The 25,065-nt window shown below is 38.3% G+C and overlaps 1 protein-coding gene across 5 annotated transcripts in view; it reads right to left on the bottom strand.

Annotated features, from left to right (window-relative positions):
• Positions 1 to 23,701, bottom strand: part of ROBO1 (roundabout guidance receptor 1) — a 1,118,917-nt gene extending 1,095,216 nt beyond the window's left edge. For 4 of the 5 annotated variants that reach the window (XM_078059199.1, XM_078059236.1, XM_078059178.1 and 1 more), the window contains exon 1: positions 23,395 to 23,698. The gene's annotated coding sequence lies outside the window, so the exon portion shown is untranslated. Of the gene's footprint in view, positions 1 to 23,394 lie in introns of all 5 variants that reach the window. The other variant, XM_078059176.1, reaches the window with a different exon arrangement.
• Between the last annotated feature and the right edge of the window lie 1,364 nt (positions 23,702 to 25,065).

A 25,065-nucleotide genomic window follows, 5' to 3' on the forward strand; every position in this document is an offset into this window, starting at 1 on the left:
TAACTTCCCTAGGACATGGGAGGCAGGGAGACAGTCAATGGATAAACAAGTCATTTCCCCCCCAATTCATTATTTAAAGTCAGAAATGTAAAATTATAACAGATGTTCTTTGTTCTATCAACCAATTCCACCTGTGGGATACTGTACAGTTTTTTGAACAGGTCTGTCAGAAAATAAGTGATTCATAAAATCACCTGACAGAGCTAAGCACACAAAAGACACATGACAAGGCTGTCAGGGCTTTCCAGCTCACCAAATGATGAACAGTGTAAGGAATAAACCTGCTTTAATTATTTCTCCCTAGAGTCTTTCTTCGATCCTAAGGCTCTTCTCCCCACAGCCCCCAACCCCCACCCTTTGTTTGACTTGAATTAGTTCTTCCTTTTGCCACCTATCTGCACATCTTTTTCCCTCCAACTTCCACACTCCCACTGGAAACCAGCCTCTTTGCCATCTACTTCAAAGACTGACCTAGGATCCCTTTGAGGATTGATAATTTATTTCTTCAAATAAGCCAGAGGGTACTGTTCATCCTGCAGAATGCTCAAGATTCACAGGGCCAATTTTATTTTTTCAGCAGAGTCTCTAGAATAATTGAGTAAGTTTAACACAAATTAAATGATGAGGTGGTTTCTCCTTTCAATTCAGTAGTATGCTATTTTAGAATCCCAGCATCTACAATAAATGATTTTTCCACAAAGAAAAGAAACATTTTACTGAGATTTAAAGACAACATGAGGTAGGAGAGTCTCCAAGAAGGCATTAAACATTAACTAGTGGTTTAAAATCCAGAATGGTAATGACAAAATAAAATCTGAATTTTCTCAAATATAATGTAGACTTGATACAAATAAATCTTGCACATAAAGTCTTTAACATTCCCACCACCTTAGCCTCCAGATCCAATTATCCTCCAACATTTTCTGCTCAACCATGCTGAGCTTATTCACCAACCCTCCAGTTAGAAAATAATAAAAGGTCTGCAGGTGTATTTACACTCAGAAGGAAATGTATAGGTGTGAGAACTGCAATCATTTTCCTCAGAATTATGAACAAGAAGTTTATGACTAGCAGGATATCCATTCACAACGAGTTTGACTAATTGTATTTCACTGTCTTGAGTAAAAATGAAGGGACATTTTCAAAGGAAATGAACTGATATTTTGCCACAGAGTTTTTGTAATAGAACACTAAGGCTATTGTATTGTGTATTCATTCAGAATTTTCATTCATATCACTCATTCACCTGTAAACAATCCCAGGCAGAATGCATCCTGAGGAATTAGCTCCCTGCCTACAAGTTACTCAGTCTACTGGAAGACACAGACTCCCAAGATAGATGAGGCCAGTATACTGACAGACATATCATAAAATGATGTGTGCTGATTGCTACTGGAATAGAGTGGAGAAAACTATTAATTCTGTCCCAGCTGACTTAGGATGTTTGTGCAAGTACATAGGACTAGATACACATGGTGACTTAATGGGTAGCACAAAAAATGTTTCTGATTTTCTCACAATCACCCAGAGTATAGGAAAAGAAATGCATGCAGATGGATTTATGTTTAACAGGATGTGTTAGTGTCTGAAGTTTTATAGAATTGAGGCAGGAAAATATAAGGCTTTAAACAAAGGGTAAGAGCTATTAATCATTTCCTGAAGTTTTAAGTCATTCATCTTTATCTCTGGTACTTGTGTGACATGATCAAGAGACTTTAAAGTCAAGAGCTGCTGAGACAATTTGCAGCGAGCCCAAATCTAGAGGGGCTAATCAGAAGGGTATCTAGAAAATATTTAAAGGTTGATAGGGGAGACAGAGAGATGAAATGAAGTACAACTATTTTTAACATGGTGACTCTGGAGCTCATTTGGCAAATACCCCTTCCATGTCAACTTGTCCTTTCATAGGGTACGGGTTTGGGTTGATTCCTTAAGAGGGAGTTTAGGGAACTCAAAGAAATTATATTCCAGTCAATAGATACAATATGTTAATAGTGATAATATACTAAATTGCAATAAAATTCAAAATAAAATGTCAATTGGTAAACTGAGGTCTTTCCACATTTACTTTTTGGGGGGCACCTGTGTGGCTCAGTTGGTTAAGCGGCCGACTCTTGATTTCAGCTCAGGTCATAATCTCAAGGTCATGAAATTGAGCCCTGAGTTGGGCTCTGTGCTCAGCAAGGAGTCTGCTTGAGATTCTCTCTCTCCCTCTGCACCCCCCCTCATGTGCTCTCTCTCTTCCTCTCTCTCTCTCTCCCTAAAATAAATAAAATAAAATCTTAAAAAAAAAAGACTTAAGTGATAAAAGAAAAAAACTGAGGAAAGTATTATTTTTTTGGAAGATGTTCAAGAAACCTTTCTGGAGTGTGTTCTTAGACCTAGTCATTCTTCAAAGCACTGGACATAGAACACCTATAGTCCACTGTTTCCACCAATAGGAGGCTCACAGCTTGTTATATGTGAATAATTTTCCTAGGATACTCTGCTAAAGCAATATACCAATAATCGAATCAGGAATATTATCACAGACAATTGATTTTAATGATTTCAAGTTTTCCGAGTACTCTCTAAGACGACTTATCTTCATGTATTGGGGGGGATGATCCAGTTTAGAATGATAGTATCAAAAACTCTAAGACCTGTCTCATGCTGACAATCTCAAATCATTTATATTGTTATTCCATTTTATGACAAACCATCTCTAAAATATATAAAAGTTCTAATCATTAACTTTGACAGAAAAGTAGTGAATTTTACCAAATTTAAAACTGAATGCACTTCAGGAGATCCTACTATAACCATTTAAGGCACTCTTTCAGACCCGGTAATCTCCCCTCTTTAACACATCCTCTGTTTTCTAAGAAGCATATATACTGAATTGCATACCTTGGTGAATTTTAAAATTTTATATAATGTACACAAATATGCCTATAAACAAGTGGTATTGCATGCAGGAATCCATTAAATAAATGTCAGTGCATTTCATCTGTTAATTGTCTTAATTTTTCATTTTTACTGGAAAACACTGTTGAATATTTTGTATGAAGAAAACTTACTTTTTATGCACCAAAGTTAAAATTATGTTCACTCTACCAATTAACATTTTGTACGTCACAGCAGGACTGACTATATTGATATCTATAAAATTATACAAATAATTGCTAGATAGATATGAAAGGACTATGTGGTAGAATATAAAAATGGTTGCAAATTACTCCCTTCCTTAAATCCACACCTTACCAATGAGATAGTGCAGATTCTCTAAGTAAGAAGTGGAGTCTGGGGGTGCCTGGGTGGCTTAGTCAGTTAAGTGTCTGCCTTCAGCTCAGGTCATGATCCCACATCAGGCTCTCTGCTCAGCACAGAGCCTGCTTCTCCCTCTCCCTCTGCCTGCCGCTCCCCCTGCTTGTGCTCACCCTCCCTCCCTCTCTCTCTCTCTCTGTCAAAAAATAAATAAAATCTTAAAAAAAAAAAAAAAGAAGTGCAGTCTGTTTCACCAAATTTTGAATCTGGGTTGCTATGTGACTTGGTTTGGCAAAGAAGACATTAACAAATGTTACAAGTGAAGTTGGGACAGTTTGTGCTCAAGACAGTTTGCTGTCTTGCTGCACTTGGGAGCATGTGAAGAGTTTGGGCTACCTGCTGGAAGGTGAAAGATCCTTTGACACACGGACAACTCATCTCAGCTAAGTCCTGTCTCCCAGCCACCCGTTAGCCATTTGGTAGTTCTGGTGTTAATTATCAGTCCCATTTCACTACTGTAAATGGTAAAAACACTTAGTAGGGTACTGCTATAGAAGTGTGTTTCTCCTGGTACTTCTCTATTCAGATCTTCTATTTAATTATATTTATTAAGTCTATTTAACTCTGTATCTCTCATCAGAATGTTTTTTTAGCTTCTGTCCCAAACAAGACTGCTTCCTGTTAAATTCAGAAGATACTTCTTGATTTCTTTGCTATTTCCTTCTCTAATTATTAATGCAACATTAGCAGTTGTATTTACAGGGGCTTCCTTCAAAAGCAAATATGCTTGATGAAATGCTTTCTGCCCCAAGCATTGGTGATGGAAAAAGCATTTAGACATTACTGGGTTTGGGAATTAGTGCTTAAGACTACCTTTTGTTGGGCAATGATATTCTGAGGGGCAAACAGAGCCAAGAAGATAGTTCCCAGTACTAAAAATCTCTTGTGTCTTTTTTGCTTCATGTTTTCAGCAAACATCTTGCCAAATAGTAACTTTCTCTTCCTGAGGTAGACTTTCCTTTCTTTCCTACCATCCAATGGCATTTGAATGGTATTTGTTTAGCAAAAAAAGATACAAAATACTTATAGAGAAGCACGTATCTGTGTGAGGTGCTGTGTCAAGGACTGATGAGAAATAAATCTCGTTGTCAAGGAAAACTCTTCTCTTCCATAATAAAAGTAAGTTACGTATGGAGAAAAATAAATAGTAGCAAGGAGCCCTTTATTAAAAATTTACACAATTACTACATTTTAAAACTACTAATTTTTGAAACAATGAAAAAGAAAAAAAATCGGGTCATTCTTGACTGTATCTATCTATCTAGCCATCTATCTGCCTATCTATCTAGCCATTTATCTATCTATCTATTTTTCTATCTATCTTCTTGACTATACATATATAAGCCCCTCTCCCGGATGAATGCCTTAAACGCCCACATTTCTATAATGCAGGATATAAATTGTACCCAATGATTATTCCTATTCAAACTTTCTATTTCAGCCAGAAGTGTGCTAGTTAAGTGGCCTTACAGTTTGGAATGATACAAGGTGGCACTGCAAACATTCAGAGTGCTTTTGCCTTAAGTAAGTACAGCTTGCATCCATTATTCCAACCAGTCAGTCACAGAGATACGGCTTATTGCCCTATCGTCGTTGGCTGCGCTTGCCCTGCCCTGAAATAGTCTAGCTGAGAACAAATTCTTCAATCACAGCATTGGTATCTATGACATAGAACATCTGAATCGAATAATACTTAAAAGGTGCTTTCCAAAAAAGGGAAAGGACCTTGTCGAATTGCTAACGTACATTATTAGCAGTTACCAACTCTGGAACAAAATAAAATCCAGCTCTTGCTTTTTTTTTTTTTTAACAGTCAATTAAATTAATGTAATTCTTTCGTTCTTATAACAATCTTCGCTGACTGCCAAATGTTTCGGAGCAGTCTAGAAGGAGACTCATTCACATTCAATGTAAAGGAAGCAATACAAGGCAGTATGGCATAGAGAATTTGGAGCCAGACAGAAGGAGGGGAAAGTCTACCTTTGCTTCTCACAGACTGTGTCTTTAAGTCTTTCCTTCTTTATATTTCAAAATGAATGCTATAATACCAATTCTACAAGTGTGGGAAGAGATTAAATAAGGTAACTGTGTAAAAATGCTTGTACAAGACAGATTCCACAAATGTCGTGTGTTTTCTCCTTTTCGGAACATACTACTAAAGTTTAATTAGAATAGCATTACAATTATAAGGCAATAAATGAGTCCATTAAGGACTTAATTGGCTTAAGGTCAAGCCAGTTTATTCTTTTTTCTTCATCCATAGCTTCCTTTTTTTTCTTCTTAAAAATGCTCCCGACTGTGAATCCATCTTTTTCTTCATATAATTATATGTTCTTCACATAGCTCTATTGCATGAAGGGGACAATACTGCAAATTGCATCAGATTTGCCGTGGTGCTACTTTATGGATGCCCCGGCAACAGGATACAAAATTATGATTTGGAACTTTATAGCAAAGTAAAAAAGAAAGTAAACAATTAAATCAATCTATATACTTTCCCCCTATTTCTAAAGATAGTGGGATATTTAGTTGGATTCATCCTTTTCAGGACTTATCATAAACTAAATTTATGGAAAAATTTTCAAATCTATTCTTTTCATACATCCATCCAGAAAGGAAATGGTACATTTTTGTATAGCATAGATATGATTCACGTATTTTCCTTGATCCTTAAAAACACCAAAATTTTGGACATCAAAGATTAGAACATCTACATTAATTTTTGCAAAGAACCAGGCTGCTGAAAGACATGAATAACTAACTTGTGATACAGGCTTTCTATTCATAAATTTCTTGCCACTTTACCTCTTTAGTACTTAAATCGTAAATTTTTAGTCTAGGTTCTAACTTGGAATTTTTCCAACATCTTGTTCTGAAACATGTTTATAGAAAGTATTTTCAAAGCAAGCATCATATCAATCGTCAATTTATAATACACATTTTTATTTGTATTATCTCAATTTCTACCTCAATTCTCCTCTTTTGATGTCACTTTCCACTTCTGGGCCTTTGGTTTCTCACCTATAAAGTAATAGGATTAGGAATATACTCCAGATTCTCTACCACCTCTAATATTCTGGGATATTACACCAAATATTTTTTTAATTTGCATTCTTTACTCCACAAAACAACTCAAAACCATCATTGAATCTACAATGGAGCCCAGCTTTTAAAAACAGATATGACTCAAAGTAATAATTTCAACAAATATACCTATGCATTACAGTGATAATGTATATTTGCATAAGACTTGGTTGATGAATATGCTGAATTCTAGTTTAAATTATGTAATTTCTAATATATGTATTACTTTAATATTATTTTCTGTCCATCAGTTATACTCTCCTAAATAAGGAGATTTGACACAAATTGTTATTTAAATTTCTAAATTATATATTTAACATTATTTTCTTTATACAAAGGCATATCCCAGCCCCTCAATCATAGAGTTCTAAGTAGGGAATATGAACTCACATTCTACAAATCAGATTTTCTTTTTTTAAAACAAAAGTAGACTTCACTTATAGATATATTTCTAGATTTAATGTTTAAATGGAGAGACTGTGACCTAGAAACACAATGTGTGGGAATCTTGGAGCATTCATCCCTTTATTTTCATTTATTTTGGAAATATGTTTGATTATCTGGACTTATATAGGTTACTGGGACTCCTATACAACTTTAATCAGAAATCATAGTTCCTCTGAGTATGGTGTTCTACACAATCACAGATAGAACATTCTATTTATTTACAGCCACTCACAACCCAAAAGATACCCAAGAAAAACTGAGAGTGATCAAAATGACTAAATGTTAGATGGGACTAATATTGGAGAAATGAGCAGGACAAATATGCAGTGGGCTTCAGGGAAAAAAAAAAAAAAATCTACCAGTAAGAAGAAATCCAAAATGGCAAATAATGAGACAAAAACTGAAGACAGAATAAATGATCAAATAGCATCACTATAAAGATAAACAATACAAAAAATAATCTGAAGTTGCCAGTATAACTAAATATATGAATATGTAAAATTATTGATAATAGGTAAATTGGTAAATTTACCATAAATTGGTAAAATTGTCCTCATATTTTCTTTCATTTTATTACCTGGGTTTCTGGTCATAAAATACATAGCTGTTCAGTAACCATGAAAAGTATACTATTGCAGATTTTGATGGATTCAAGCGTATCGATACTTTCAATTTTGAAAATAATTTTATGAGCTTTACACATATATTTATATATAAATTATTTCAAGTAACAAACACATAGTGGTAAAAATTCAAATAGATCTGCAGATTACGTTAAAATGAATTCAAGAAACAATTAGTTGTCTGATAGTGAGTTATGCACTTAACAAAATGCTGGTTTAGATATTCAGATTCAGAGGTTATGAGGCAGTAGTCAACAAAAGGGAAATTTGTGATACACTATTACAAATATTTGTAAAAATAAATCTCGATCATATCATAAAAAGCACGATTCTATTATCTTTATAGCAGATGGAAGAGATTGATTATAGAACATTTACAGTCTTTACATGTGGAATTATATTATTCGTATGGATCTGCATGCATGTTTAAACCATGTTGTTTAAATTTAATTGGTTTTATTGCAAAGTTTTAGCTGGAAATAATAGATATAGTACCAAATAGCAAAGCCCTACATTTTTTTCAGGTCTTTCCTGTTTTCTTAAATTATCTTCATTTTTTTCAGTGGTAGGGCTACTGTCACATGTAGGCATTATGAAACTCTTTGTGTACCACATCAAAAATTCTATGACTAAAACAAATGATTCATTTTGCAATATACTTAGTTGTTCTAAAGCTTCCTGAGAAAAGAGTTTTTTTATGAGTTCTCCCATGTAGGTATGTGGCCTAAACTTGTTAAGCAGTAGCTTGGGGATGTATTGTTCTTTCTACTAGGAAACAATGGCTGACGGTGAGGGTAGAGAACACAAGTTTAGGGATGGTTTTAGTCTTCATGCATAAAAAGAAGAGTCCATAAAATATGCGTAAGCCCAAAGTAGTGTGCCGGTGTTATAATTTTGTGAATTATGTAAAAATTTCTCTTGCTATTAAATCTTAATAATTTCATATTTTTCCTGAGTTTATTCAGTATCCCATACCTCCATACACAAGGGGAAACTGAGTTGGTCATTAATTCTCTATAATTAAATGTACATATAATAGATTATTTGTTATTTACATCACCTTCCATTCTCAAATAAATGGGAATTAAGTTATTATATTATATTATTGCATTTCACTATTAAAGGCAAAGATGTCTGCACATTAACACTGCAATCTAAATGTAGGATAATCCACGTATTACCTACTAGAAATATTAAAATTCAGTTTTTCAGTATAACCCCATTGAAGTGGAGGAATGGTATTAGGAAAATTCGATAGTGAAAAGCCCTAATATGTGTTTGATAATTTAGCTAAGTGCTATTATGTAGACAAACTCTAAATTACATGCAGAAGAGCATCAAGCTGTGTGTATGGTCTACGGTAGGATGGCAAAACTGAACATTTTCAGTCTGGGCCATTAAGCCAAATATATAATCTACAGAACCCGAAGGTCTGTAAATGAACTCTTACACACTATTAAAGGTATAAACGAAGAATTAAAATCATTTGTCTCTCACTAAGGAAGCCAGAGGCTTAAAAAAAAAAAAAAAATATTTAAGGATAGTGGTCACACTTCACCCATCTTGTAATTTTTGTCCATAATAATATGGACAAGGGCTTACAAAGCAGTGAAAGTCTGATTATTCCAATAACAAATTAAACAATTTTTACTCATAGGATCATTAACGAATGGTGACAGAATGTTAGATACCACTGTATTTTTCCATTCCTTTTTCCTAGAAGAAAGTTGTACGATCTAACCATTAAAACAGAGTAGCTGGAATACCACTGGCCAGAGTCCTTGAATACACTCAGTAATACATAAAACCAGCCATCCATTTATCAAAGATAAAAATTTAAATATCACCCTGTGCAAGGCACTATCATATGTGCAGAGGGAACAAACAAAAACAATATATAGCTCCGATTCTTCGGTGTTCTTCATTTAGACGGGAAACAAGATGACGCAGTGCTATTTATTATCACTCCTACTAGAGCTGCAGGAACGATGCATTGTAAAGTTATTATCTCTTTCTGGTGAAGTCCAGGGATTTTCATATGTGTATGTCACAGCAAAGATGCATCTACCAGGTCAAAAAAAAAAAAAAAGAGCGAGAGCGAGAGAGAGAGAGTATTTGGTGATTCAATTCAGAGAAAAACGCGTTGACAGAGATATGGGTTTCTGCATACAGCCTTTCACATATAGATTCAACACACGTCTTTTGAATAACTCCTCTATGCAAAGCACTCTCTTAGCAATCGGTGAACACTGAAAAACAGACGGCCATCCTTCCCTCCTGGTGCTGACAATCTAATGAGGAAGACAGGTGTTTGGTAACTGCAATAAGGTTCTTTTTAGGGGCACCTGGGTGGCTCAGTTGGTTAAGCATCTGCCTTTAGCTCAGATGATGATCCCAGGGTCCTGCGATTGAGCCCCACGTCCGGCTCCCTGCTCAGTGGGGAGTCTGCTTCTCCCTCCTCTCCCTGCTCATGCTCTCTCTCTCTCTCTCGCTCGTTCTCTCTCTCTCTCTCAAATAAATAAAAATCTTAAAAAAAAAATAAGGCTCTTTTTAAAAAGGAAAAGTAGAGATGCCATGAGAGCATGGGAAGGGCTTTAGAAGGTAGGGTATTTTTGTCAAGGGAAAGAAAATCAGGTAAGGCAGAGAGGTGTGTCCAGATGGAGAAAGGGACTATAAGTTATATTAAGTTGTTTAAACTGTACTACGTACGCAATGGAGAGCAGTTTTTAATTAAAGAGTGGCACAATGAGGACTGGCATATTACAATATTAGAAAGGTAAGACTCACAGCATTAAACAAGGAAAACTTAATCAAGGAGAGACAAAACTATGGAAAACAAATAGGGAGTTCAGTATGAAATTCCATATGGGAGATAAGGATAGACTAAGTAACTTTACTTACAGAGGTAATGAACAAGGGGGAAAATTGGAAAGATTTTTTCTGAGATACAATTTAAAAAATTAGCTATTCCCAAATATAAAGAGTGGGGAAATCCCAATTTGAGAGGCTGCTCCACAGATTTCACTCAAAAGACCTAGGACAGTGTGGAGGGGAAGAACTGAATAATACTGAAGATCTAGAGGACAATTATTTGGGTGGTGATATTGTGTACTCAGTAATACATGCCAGACAAGTATAAAAGTGCTTCTCAGGATGCTCTATAAATATCACCATCTATACGTATCATCATCAATTATTATTATTCACACAGCATCATCTTATTCTCCATTATATAAGTTTGAAGTTGGGGAGTGAAGGAAATCACAGAGGGAGAATATGCAGAACACCAAGCGAAAGTTCTATGGGCAGAATCTGGGGAATAATCAACATTGAAGAGACTGGTAGAGGAGAAGGAGGCAGCAGAGCGAGAAGTAGAAAAGTCAAAAGTATGGAGGAGATCTAGAAGAGAATGGTGTCCTGAAATGTATTAGATATATTTCAAATTTCACAAAAATCTAGAGTAGGATGAAGTCTGAAGCTTGGCCATTGATTTGGCAAATTCTAAATCTATAGATCTAACTGTGATCAGATTAGGGCTATAGGAATCTACAGTTGGTTGAGGGGTGAAGAATTAGAGACAGCCAAGGGAAGGCAAGAGAAGGATACTATTCCAAGAAGTTTAATTTTTAAGAGGAGGGCAGAGGATACAGGAGGGATAACGGGAGGAGAAAGGATTCTGAAAACTTTGAAGGACCTTTTTTCTGAAGTGGAAATAATTATAAAAATAAGTAAAGAAGGCAGTTAATGGAAAAGTTGAAGCGATATGCAAGAGGAAAATTGAAGAGCTATGACCCCAATTTCTTTGCTGCTTTGGCACTAGCAACTAAGGCAAAATAAAGAATATCTTCACTAATATGTTAGCTATCGCTACAGCTCTCAAAAAGAAAAGGACAAATTCTTTCCTGATATTTTCCCCTACCTCTGTCTAAGCTCTCATTCTCTAATACCACTTTAATAATAGTTTTAATATCCCCAAATTAGCTCACAGTGCTCAGAATGAAACTGATTGATTAACTTGTCTAGTTGGAATATCATTCTAACAAGCTAATAAAATCAGGATCTTCTTTCCATGCTCTCAAGTTTACTAAGCTGAATTTAATTTGATGGAAAAACACCTGTAATCAACAGCATCAGGTGAAAGAACATGACAGAACCAGCCCAGTGTTTTACCCTCCTGGAAAAACAATCCACGGCTCACCCCCCTTTGCATGATGCATGAAAAGCCTTATTTTTGTGCACTGTACCAAGGGCAGTAAATTTCAGGGTGCTTTTTAAATATGCCAGATCATCGTCCATGAAAAGGAGTAATCCGTAAGATGTCAAACTGTACCTACCCAGAAAATTTCATGGTAATAGGAGGATGGATTAAAGCAATATTGTATCAGAAGGTGAATCATTACAGGAAGGAAAGAAAACATGAAAGGGGAGGATGAGACTGTTGCTTCTCTGTTTCCAGCACCAGGAGTGATCAGTGTTCTCACCATCCCGACAAAGACCCTCCCTTGTACATATCCTGCCCACCCCCCCAAGGAGTCAGCAAAGGAGCAGATGCTCCATGATCTGCAATTCACAATACCCGCATACATTTGTGTCACAGAGTAATCCCATTTGATCATATTACTTTCATCTAGCAGTCTGCATGTGCAGGTGGCTAAGGCACTGCCTTATTGGCCACTTTGCATCACCCCAACCCAAAGTCCTCCTGGGGGTTCAGGACTACCTCACTGCATCCAGTTATGCAGTCATTTCATTCCAAAACCTCCAGCATACCTCACCAGCTGTCTTATCCAGAAGCACAATACTCATTGTTAAGGTGTTGTTGTTTTTTTCTCCATTAAATGTGCTTGTTTAATATAGTACATCCCATATAGTAGATAGATTCATTGGCGTGCCTGGGTGGCTCAGTTGTTAGGCGTCTGCCTTCAGCTCAGGTCATGATCCCAGGGCCCTGGGATCGAGCCCCACGTCAGGCTCCCTGCTTGGTGGGAAGCCTGCTTCTCCCTCTCCTGCTCCCCCTGCTTGTGTTCCCTCTCTCACTGTGTCTCTCTGTCAAATAAATAAATAAAATCTTCAAAAAAAAAAAAAAAAGATCCATTGTATTTATGGATCCATTGTATTTATTTATGTTCATTTTCCATGAAATCTCTTTTGGCTCATTGCCATTCTCTTAATATTAATAGGCAGAGAGACTATTCTGTGGTGCTGTGTTGAAAATTAACATCTTTTTAAATATTTTATTTATTTATTTGACAGAGAGAGAGAGAGAGAGAGCAAAAGACCTGAAAGAAGCTGAAGCCCTGAAAATTAACATTTAAAGAGCACCGAGAAGCCACATTGGAACAATAAATCTTTTTCTAAGGGGCGAGGTTGCCCAATCACAAATGGGCTTAATAAATATTTGTCAAATTAGGGGCGCCTGAGTGGCTCAGTTGGTTAAGTGTCTGCCTTCAGCTCAGGTCATGATCCCAGAATCCTGGGATCAAGCCCCACATCGGGCTCCCTGCTCTATGGGGAGCCTGCTTCTCCCTCTCCCTCTGCCCCTGCTTGTACTTGCTCTCTCTCTCTCTCTCTCACACACACACACTCTTGCTCTATCTGAAATAAATAAATAAAATCTTTAAAAAATAATTTTGATGTGGTAAACTATGTATAACATAAAATTTATGATTTTAACCTTTTTAAAGTATACCATTCAGTGACATTAAGTATATTCACATTGTTGTGTAACCATCACTACTATCCATTTCCAGAACTTTTACATCATCCTCAACTGAAAGTCTATACTCACTAAATAATAATCCCCATTCCCTGCTCCCCTCAGCCCTGATAACCACCATTCTACTTATGTCCCTATGCTGTGACTATTCTAGGTATCGTGTATAAGTGAAATCATAAAGTATTTAACCTTTTTTGTCTGACTTTTGTCATGTAAGATAATTTTTTCAAGGTTGATCCATGCTGTAGCATGGATCAGAATTTCATTCCTTTTTTAAGGCTGAATAATAATTAATTGTAGGTATATAAAACATCGTGTTTATCAATTTATCCACTGATGGACATTTTGGTTGTTTCTACCTTTGGCAGTTGTGAATAGTGCTTCTATACACATGGGAGCAAAAATATCTATCCCAGTTTCTGCTTTCAATTTTTTAGGACATACACCTAGAAGCGGAATTATTGGATCATCTGATAATTCTGTTTAACTTTTTGAGGAACCACCATACCATTTTCCTTCGTGGCTGTACCATTTTACATTTCCAATATCAGTGCACAACAGTTCCAATATTTCCATATCCTTGCCAACACTTCGTATTTTCTAATTTTTTTGTAATAGTCATCCTAATGGGTATTAATATAAAACTATATTTGATATTTGAGAAAGAGTGAGTGTATTTACCTCCACATGTGAAGGAATCTAAATCTTAAGAGATGGAATTGTTCCCACTGGCTCAATCCTATTTCTCATATGCCTGTGTCTAAAAGATGATGATTCTTGTACTGCGATCTCAGGCAAACAAGCTTTGGGTGAATATGTAAGGAAATCATCAAAGAATAGCTTTAACCCCCTCCCCTCCTTGGTTTCTTCTGACTGAGCCACCCAGGCGCCCCTCCCTTTGGTTTCTTTGGTATTTCATATTGTCATTACCTTCTTGGTTAGGCTGAGATCATGTGTTTCTTGCCAGGAAATGCTAAAATCTGTGAAGTTGTGAAATTATCCTCACCAACATGATCGTGTTCTATAATCCAACTCAGTGGCAGCTGTCCATTGAAAATCAAAGGCCATTAGTATTTCTGTCATTCATTCATTCATTCATTTGTTCCAAATTTTACTGTGAGTTTATTCATTCCAACACTGTTTAATTGAAGTTTCTGAGATGATGGACTATTCTATACCTGCTCAATCCAATATGTTAGCCATGAGCTAGAGGTGGCTATTGACAATGTAAAATGTAACTATTTAAACCAAATTTAGTCTCAAGATTAAAAGGCACAGCATAGGGAATATACTCAATGATATTGTAATAGCAGGTTTAGACGGAGAAATTGTTCACTGAGAAATTGTTCATCATCTTTGTCCCAGTTAGTCATTCTGGTCATTAAAACTGATACATAAACACTGCTTGTAATAAAGAGGAGCATAGGGGCGCCTGGGTGGCTCAGTCAGTTAAGCGTCTGCCTTCGGCTCAGGTCATGATCCCAGGTCCTAGGATGGAGCCCTGTGTCTGCAGGCTCCCTGCTCAGCAGGGAGTCTGCTTCTCCCTCTCCCTCTACCCACCCTCCCCCACTTGTGTACCCTCTCTTTCTCTCTAATAAATAAATAAAATCTTTAAAAAGAAAAAGAGGAGTATAGGTAGGTGCTAACTTCTACTAAAACACAAATAGAAGAGAGATGAGCTTCCTAGGGGAAAATTAGGAAATGCCTCAAAAAGGAGGTAACAAATTAGATCTTGAAGGATGAATATGAACTCACTAGACAGAGAAGGAGAAGGACATTTTAAGAAGATAGAGAGGTAGGGGCGCCTGGGTGGCTCAGTTGGTTAAGCGACTGCCTTCGGCTCAGGTCATGATCCTGGAGTCCCTGGATCGAGTCCCGCATCGGGCTCCCTGCTCGGCAGGGAGTCTGCTTCTCCCTCTGACCCTCCCCCCTCTCATGTGCTCTCTCTCATTCTCTCTCTCTCAAATAAATAAATAAAATCTTAAAAAAAAAAAAAAATATTAAAAAAAAAAAAAGAAGATAGAGAGGCAATGGCAATTAGTTAGAAACAAAGTGCTGTGTTGAGGGGTGGTAAGCGTGTGGTACCTTGAAAGAGACACTACGCCTAGGGGAGAAGTGAGAGAAATGGAAAGAAGTTAGAATGCACCCAAATCTGAGTGTGAAAGGCAGTGTGCTGAAGAATTCAGACTTTAACTCAAGTAAAGTGGCAACAAAAGGAATGAATAAGAAAAGGTACTCTGTGAGTTTGTTCTTTCCCTAAGATAGTTCCTTTCCTTGATCCAAGTTATGACAAAAGATATTAATTGGAAAGAATTGGAATTAATGGGCTGGGTGTAATTTGTATTTGGTGCAGAGGCTTTCTTTAAATTTTTTCCTTTTTTTCAGAGAAGCTTATAAATATAAGATTCTTCCATTTGCCAAACCAGACCATTCTTAAACTCTTTTAAATTCATGCCCAATATTTAAATAATCCAAGACTTGGCTTAGCACTAACCATGTTTGTTTGGTATTTTGTTGTTCATTATAGAATAAAAAGCAAATTCTTACAGAAACTGTCTATGACCATATGTAAGCAGGTGAAGTGGTTTTACAGTCCCCCAGTTTCTCATTCCAAGGTAAAATGTAATATAATATGTACAGTGCACTGCAATAATTTCCTTTCTAAACTTTTTGCCATAGTATTAATGTTTGGGAGTGCTTATTCAAGGGATAAGCAGTCATCAGAAGCTGTTGGCTGTTGTGCTGAAATATTGTTCCTCCTCTGGTTTATATAATTCACCTGGCAAATGGTCAATCACACTTCATTCTTCGAGTGAGTACTGAGTCTGCCTTTGATCTACTGCGCTAGAGTCTTATAAATAAGGAAAGTGTGTCTTTGGGATATTCATTAATATTCTCTGTAAAGAACTAAAACTGAAGTAAATTATGCTAGGCATAGCTAGAGGACTCATTACGCAGGAACAATTCACAAATCATTTAAAGAGATTATACAGTTTGTCATAAAAAGCACTGGTCTTTAATTCTAACTGAATATAAACCTATTTGGGTTGAAATCTTAATTAATGTTTTTACTCTGGTTCATTAACATGGCGATGGTTCAGTGACACAATGGTCCACGTACCAACCTGGCAGACAGTGACCAGAAAAAAATGTGTCTCAAATGAGGACAGACGCCAAGTAGCCTTATAGGCAAAAAAGGAATCCAGCCACATATGGAACATTTATATGTGACAACCACATTTCTCAGCACATGAAAACTAAAATCAATTCTAGATAGATCAAAGAGCTGAATGTAAAAAGCAAAATTTAAAAACTTAAAATATATATATGAGAATATTTTATGACTTCACCATAAGGAATGGTTTCTAAAACAAGACATAAAAAGAGAGAAAACATAATGGAAAAGTTTTATTACTTTTAAAGAAATAAAATATACTTTTTTTAAAAAACAAGACACACACACACACACCAAAAAAAAAAAAAAAGAAAAGAAAAGAAAAGAAAAAAAGAAACGGAAAAGATAAGATGCAGCCTAAGAAAAAATATTTTCAATGCATGTATCAAAAATGAGTTTGGATATAGGATATATAAAGGACTTCTATAAATCTAAAAGAAGAAGATAAATGGCTCAGTAAAAAACAAAAAACAGGTAAAATATATTTTTAAGCAACTCATAGAGGAAACCTGAATTCTCAGTGAAAAGATGTTCACTGCACATACAATCAGAAAAGAAAAATTAAAACTATTCAATTGGTAAAATTAAGAAACTGACAATATTAAATGTTGAGAAGGGTAGATAGAATGGTAGCTCTCACAAATATGCTTGGAATCTGTAAATGCTACAAGCATTGTGTGAGATTTGGGCAATATCTGAATAAAGGAAATTATTGAAATTCCACATAATCAAGCAATTTCAAATGATTTGTAATATCACATGATTTGACATACTATACTCTGTGATCAAATGTTTCTTTAAAGCACAGTAATCAAGAAGACATGCCCATAGTCCTCAGTGAGATCTAAAAAGCTATGTTAATGGCTCTTCCCCCAAACTGCCAAATTAAGCACCAAATTGACCTAGCTGAGTTGGGGAGCAACTGTTGTGATAAATTCCATGTGCCTAGTTACACCTGAAATGCTTGTTAAAATGTGGATTCCAGAGTCCCATCCCCAAATATTTTAATGTATTAAGTCTGGTGGTGGGTGGTGGGTGATAGTTCAGTATTATTTTTCTTGATTATGAGGTTTCTTTGGTTCAATGGCCAAAGTTTGGAAAATAACATTCAGTCTCTTGATAAAAATGAATAAACAAATGCAACAGGTCTCTTTCCAGCTTGATAAAAATGAATAAATAAATGCAACAGAATTTCAGAGATGTTATTAAGAAAAGATTAGAAAGAGACATATTTAAATCTATTTGCTTAACATGAAGATCTTCACAGAAGGGTAACACCTGTTTTTGTGTTTCCAAAGATCCAAGGATCAAGAAAAGTGAGAAACATTATGAGCTGAAGTTCTAACAAACAAAAGCAGAAAGGAATGATATCTCCTCAGTATTTGAGAAAACGCAAGTAGGTTTTTATAGTAACTGATAAAGCTGAAGACTGAGGACAGGAATTCTGAATCCAAATGATAAGAGCACCTTGAATGACATGAAAGGAATTTGGACTTCACCAGTTGTGCTCTAGAAAGATGAATGACTCTTGCAGATATAATGCACGTGGATTTAAGTGGGGCAAAAATGGAAGTGAGTTGTTAGCTTAGAAGGCTGATCCCAGGAAGTAAAAGTGAGAACTGGGGGCACAGCTGTCTGTGGAGAAAAGGGGCTAGGTTCAAGAAAAATAAAAGCACCAATAAATATACATATGTATATTTTTCCATTACTCGTATGAGGTGGATGAGGTAGAGGGACATGTCATAGGTGATTTTGCCTGGATGCATGATGGACTACTTATGACTTGGAAAAACAAGTAGAAGGGCAAGTATGGCACAAGGAATGAAACATGTAGCTTTGAATAATTTCCTTTACTACATTTTCCTCACAAATTTTTGCAATACATCTCCAGGTGGAGATATCAAGTAGATTTTTGGAAATACAAGTGTGGCAATCAGGAGCAATATATGGACTAGAGATAGCAAATTTGGATTTCATTATTGAAACTCTAGAAATACATCCCACCATCTGGGGTGACTGAGGAGCATGAACAGTCAATACAGTGAACAAATAGAAAAATGAATCTGACAGATAATTTATGTAAAAAGATACGATATAGAGTGAATGCTCCAGAAATGTTAGCTTACTCCTCCTAACTCCAAATAAAGACCAAATTAAATGGCAGATATTGTAATTTTAATGGAATTTAAGAGGTGTATAAAAAAGATAAGTGTTGGAATAGTCAGAGATTACATGGTGGAGGAGGAACATGAACCACCCTAAACAAATGAGTAGGATTTGGTTGTAAAGGTGGGGAAACCTGCAGATCACAGAAGCTATGTGTGTGGAAACGTGAAGGTGGAGGTGTCCAACGTCTGTCTCAGAAGGACATAATGGGCTCTCCCAGACTCCTTGGCCATATTTGTGCAAATTTCAATGTAAATGATGAAGACGCTAATTTTTATGCTTTTTCTCTAACTTCCAAAGATGATGGTACAGTTGGGGCAGTGGTTAGAGGTAGGCTTTCTTACTAAAGAAGTTTCTCTCGGGGCGCCTGGGTGGCTCAGATGGTTAAGCGTCTGCCTTCAGCTCCGGTCATGGTCTCCAGGTCCTGGGATCAAGCCCCGCATCCTGCATCGGGCTCCCTGCTCAGCAGGGAGTCTGTTTCTCCCTCTTCCTCTGCCTCTCCCCACTACTCCTGCTCTCTCTCTCTCACTCTGTATCTCTTTGTCTCAAATGAATAAATAATAAAAAAAATTCTTAAAAAAAAAAAAAGTTTCTCTCTGGCTCTGACATCCTTGTAAAGTCACTCATTATGGAAGACTGGTCTGAGGGAGATGCCAAAAAGGGTTTGGACATGAAAAGGATATTTAGGAGATTAAAAAATTATGAGTGCTGAAACAAAATTTTAAAAAATAATATAACTTCTTTTTTAAATATGAGGGGAAAATATAATTCCATAATATACGGGAAAAGCATGTCCTCTGTCATGAGCAAGAACTTGTTTCCAATTGTGGATCTTCCCCTATTTGATGAATGGCTGTGTATATTTTGCTTAACCTCTCTGAGCTTCAGTTTCTTCATATATTAAAAATCTAATAAAAGTCAGGTGCCTGGGTGGCTCAGTTGGTTAAGGGACTGCCTTCGGCTCAGGTCATGATCCTGGAGTCCCAGGATCGAGTCCCGCTTCGGGCTCCCTGCTTGGCGGGAAGTCTGCTTCTCCCTCTGACCCTCCCCCCCTCATGTTCTCTCTCTCTCTCAAATAAATAAATAAAATCTTAAAAAAAAAAAAATCTAGTAAAAGTCTTACCTCAAAAGGGTGATGTGAAAATTTGAATGAAATATCTATTGCAGGTAAGATGCTAACACTGTGTCTATAATTTTCTCCTATATGGCTTTGGGTAAGTCAGTTACTTTTCTAGCACCCCTATTTCCTATAACATTGGAGGTTTGGCTGGCCCATATGCCACTAATATATTTTAGATATAACCGAGGATACGTTAACAGTAGTATTGCTCACTCACTTCAACAGCAAGTTTAGAGAGATAAATTATTATGTGACCAGGTTATAAGTCTAGCCTCTTGTATGTTATTATGGTTATATTTCTGATCTCAGAGATCAGAGAGAGAGACAGAGAGAGAGAGGAAAGGAGAGGGGGAGAGAGAAAGGAAATTCAGTTGAGTTTTCCAGGCAATAAGGAGGAACTCATTCTCTAGTGGATTGGATGGAACCTTACCTCAAGTTACATTTCAAATGGTGCATTGCACCCGCTCATTCATCAAGCTGCCAGGGGCTTGCTTTGCTGCCCTGTTTTTGTTTTTTTTTTCTTTTAAAATTCACATCTTAGCAGTGTCTTGAGTTGCTCAGCCTCATAATGAAAGTAACACAGTAAATCTTGCATAAATAAAAATAGCTCCTAATATATCAAGTATAGATGGATGCCAAAAGGTGAGATCTCACAGCTGAGTACAACATTAGTTTCCAAATATTGCAAGCAAGTGTATGGCTTCCCTTTCATTTCTAACCAATGTTATTTTGCATCTGAATTGATTCCATTATGCAGTAAAATAAAGACAGTTATACAGGCCAATATAATTCTCTTTGGGGAGATATTCGGATATTTTTCTCTATTCTGTGCAGTATAGAGAAAGAGAAAGTCAGCTTTAAACCTCTGGGACTCCCTGGGCAGCTGTTGAGTCTCTGCCCTCCTCCCACACTCAGCACAGCGCTATGCCACTGGAAATCACTAACCCTCTGCAGGATATAGCCCAGAAGATGCTCACACTGGTTCAAGGGCAGGGGAAGGGGAGGAAAGGGAAGTAAAAGGAAGTATGTGGAAAAATCCCCCAAACCTGTGATTATCAGCTCTTTTCTGAAGCCAGCTTTCATCAGGGATCTGCAGCTGTGCCATCTATTTCCGTTCTGCAGATCATACAGGGCTAAATTGGAAGATGCATGCAGGAAGATATGTGGAGAAGGGTTAAAGGAAGTCCAAAATCCATGGTAACCATATGAGGTGAATGCCCCCACTCCTTACCCTTACATACCCTTACATACTCCTCAGCTTTACCCTCCCCTCCTGTGGGAGGAAGATAGATTCCTAAGACACACACAAAAAGTCCTCTTACCTACTGGGTATTTGTTCTTAGTTGCTGCTGAGGTTTTTTATGTGTTTTGGTTTTTTTTTCCTTTTGGGGGAGGAAAGGGAGGGCTTGATGGAACACCCACTAACCCTTTAATAAACCCCATTAATGAAATCAACATGCCGCATTGCATGCCTTTCAAAAAGCTTTCAAAAGATACAGAAGAGAGGCAGGTTTTGCAGTAGCAAACTGAATCTCCCAAAATAATAGGTCTGAGGAGCATCCAAGTTTGGGCCTGAAAGCCTAGCTACCACACTTCTAGCTGGCCTCCTAATAAACAGATGGATTCTCAAAATATTTTCTATTTAGCATTACATCCTAGTTCCTAAACAAGGATAATGAAGGGGACAAATGGAAAGTGGGGAAAGAATGCAATGATATTGTCTCCCCCCATGTGCTCAAAGAGGGATATTTCCTCTGAAAGTTCCCCTTCAAGCAACCAACCCCCCAGGTGGGCCATTCTATAGAGTCCTTCATCTCTGCCCCTTCCTCCAAATGCTCAGGGGGGTTGAGGATCCACCTCCAAATTAAACAATCTCCCATCACTACTTGAAATACACAAACCATTTCTTAACAGGCCTTTGAAACATCCAGCCTGATAAAATCACTTAAAAAGAAACAGGGCAGATGACCCAGAGGAGTTTGCAAGGTCAGGGCACTCCCTGGTGAGGGCGTGAAAGGGTGGGAGGTGCTGAGGTCAGGGTTAAATGACACTGCGAAATGAAGGCCCCTGCCCTGCAGTCTCCTTCCTTCATCTATAGAAGGAGTCTCCAGTGAGCTCCTGGGTCTGGAAGCCTGCCCCTTCGGAGCCACAGAGAGGCCACGGAAATCTATTTCAAAGCCGCATCTAAAGCAGCCCACTTAAAAGCGCCAAGAAAAGCCTGGCTAGATGACCAGAACTGCCCCAAATCACTCGCTGCCGTTCTCTTGCAGGCTCATCAACGTTTCCCTTCTTTCCTCTTCGTCTCCTTCCCCTCGGGAGTGCAGGTTCTCTAGGATGTTTGGGGTGCACCCCAGGGATTTTCAGGTAGCAGTCGCAGCTCTGAACCAAAGACCGGAATGGGATGCCTCCGCATGCCATCTCCCCGCCCCACCTGTCTGCCCCGCAGCACAGTGGACCCTAAATGGATAACCCAGGACCTCTGCGGCCCTTCCTGCACGGGGCCCTCGGGATGTCGGGCGCGTGGCCGCCTGGCGCAAGCAGCCACCCACCGCAGCGCTGCAGCCCCCGCCGAGCGGCAGCAGGGGCTGCGACAGCCGGATTGCCACGCCGAGCTCCCCGCTCCGCCCGCGCGCAGGGCACTGTCTGCCTCTCCCCATTGTGTCCGCCGCGCTGCGGGTCTGAGCCGCGCGAGCCGGGGCACCCGCGCCAACCCCGAGCCCCAGGCAGGAGGAGCGCTGAAGGGAAGAGGGGGCAGGGTGAAGGAGCGAGAAGGGCCCCCAGAAGGGCACAGCGCTTCATCAATAATGCAGAGGCTCCTGGACCTCCCTGCAAAACGTTTTCCAGCTAAACGCCACCAACTGGAGCGCTTCCTGGCACGTCCCACGCGTGTGGTTTTTGTGTGTGAAAAATGGGACGCACCTTGTTCATTCATCTGTTTTCTCTCCCTCTTCCTCTCTCCCTCAGATAAAGTCCCCCCCGCCCCGTTTTAGCTTTAAACCCCCACCGTTCCACATCAGCACTACACGTCCAGGCAAAAGCTGCAGGTTGGAAACGCAGGTCCTGAAAGACTTCACTGCCTACGTATCACTAAGAGTTCATCAAAATTCATCTAGTAATGCACATTTTCAAAGCACCCGTTCTCATCCTCCTTGTTAGAGAACGTTTTCAAAGTTTGGAAGCTCAAATGGCCTCGGAGCTGCGGGTTTCTGAGCCTCTGTCCAATTCATAACCGCGGTACGGTCAGAGACCCCGAGCTTACGCGGGGAAGTTGCCCAGCACGAGCCCCAGCAGGCCCCTGATGCTCCGAGCATCCTTAGAAGCAGTTCTCCCGTGTGTCCCCAGGAAGCCCAAATGCGGCATAGAATCTCTTCACACAAGGGTTAACCCAGCCACACACAACAGACACAAATCCCGAAACTTCTTTGTGAAGCAGGGGCACCCCACCCGGAACGGACACTCCGAACAACTTGCAAGGAAACAAAACAAAACAAAACAAAAACAAAAGCCAAAAACCCATCGCATCCCTGCAGGGAAACTTGTTGAATCCCTCCCGAGCGTACGGCTGCAATTTCCGATTTAGCCTGAAGGTTTTTGATTCTATCCCCAAATACCCCAGTCACAATTTCTGGACAAACTGCAGAGTCCTGTCCGCACCCATTCTGCACTCCAGCAACCACCGATGTAAAACCAAGCGTGGGCCCTTTTGACAGGTCTAAAGCCGGCTGTCACTTCCTTTGCAATCATTTGGGAGACTTACCCTTCGACAAGACTGTTGTCAGAAATCTAGCGGTTCTGTGGCGCCGGCGCAGCCTCCAACTTTGCTGTGCACGGAGACCTCCCCGAGTTTAAAGCAAGCCAAAGCTGTCTGGGACTTTTCAACCTAAGCGTGGGGAAATTAGGGAGAGTGTAAAGTCGGGTTTCTTCTCAGTATCAGCACCCTGGAAAAATCCAATCCTTCTTCAGTAGAGAATTCTTTGAAACCCGTTATCTGTATTACTATTAATGCGCAGAGCAGACGGCATTGCATGCAAATAGGTCCAAGTGTGCGCTTCTATTGGTGGCTGCGGAGGCCCCTGGGTCCTACTGCTCCCGCTCCGCACTACGCGGCAACACTACGCACGCAGCTTTGGAGGCGCGGAGGGGAAAATGGATTTAATTGATTCGTTACCTCTGGTATTGTAATGCCTGCTGCGATGTTTAACCGAGGAAAAAAGCCTCACATTTAAACTCCTGTCATGTGATCTATCATTTCATTTTTGCTTTTAATTGTCTCTGTAGAGTGGCTTTGAAAATACAAAGGATTTTAAAAGAACATTTTCTGAAGAAAATTCAGATACTTTTGGCAGAAAAAGCCTCTTTTCTGCTCTCTATTATGCGTTATTTGGATATAAATCCAGGAACTGTGTATATAGTCAAATACTGCTGCACTTCACTTATGTAGAATAACACTTAATTTTATTCTTGAAAATGCACTGCTACTCCAAATTAAATGAGTAGGTTAAAATGGTAGAAGCTAATATATGAATGTGCTGATTATAGAACATGGGGCATATATTTTAAATGATACTGAAAATGTGTCAATGCCATGGACATCATTTTTATTTTGCAAAATAAATTCAGAAATATTTTATTTGTGAATACTGGTAACAGAAATTTAAATGAGCCTAAAGATGTTGCTAACGTCACAAGATTTCAAGCACTTACTATTAATTGCCACATTTTCTTTTTAGTTTATAGTTTAGCAAACCCAACAGTAATGCAAATTGGCGCAACAAGGAGATTTAAAGTGAGGCAGGCCTATGATGACTAGTGATTTGAAGTATTGTAACTGAGCAAAAACACTTCAGTACCTCATCATTAAATGTATCTATCTTAAAAGTGAGAATATTATTCAATCCTTACATGTGAACTTAAAGCCCTTAAGCATGGTTTTCCTTGACCCTTAATTTTGTGGAGGAAAAGAGAAATTCTCATGTAAACTGAAATGACACAGACTCTCCACGAAGTTCCATAGAAGATATTTGCTGATATTACAGCTTAGGAAATAGCATGATTTTATTGTGTTTGAGATGTAAATTTAATTACAAAATTATTATGTCTATAATTTACAGCTGAATGCTGTTAGACAATGATACACTGAATAAGGTCAGCAAAAACCAACTCATAAATTCATCATCCATGTGTAAACTAAATAAATGAAAAGGCAAAAGGTAAAAATACAACAGAATGGAGATCCCATTCCAAATATATGTATAGCATTTGAATTTATGTAGTGTGTGCTACAATTCTTCTTCATTTCCATAACTCCTTCCCCTTCCAGCCACTTCCCTTCCCCCATCAGTAACCCTTGACAACAGAAGTGTTACTTTGAGTCCAGGTTACCTTTGCCGCTTTCCAGACTAACTTAGCGATTACATCCTTGTAGGAT

Source organism: Halichoerus grypus, chromosome 1, assembly GCF_964656455.1.
Source record: "Halichoerus grypus chromosome 1, mHalGry1.hap1.1, whole genome shotgun sequence".
NCBI classification, from domain to species: Eukaryota; Metazoa; Chordata; class Mammalia; order Carnivora; family Phocidae; genus Halichoerus; species Halichoerus grypus.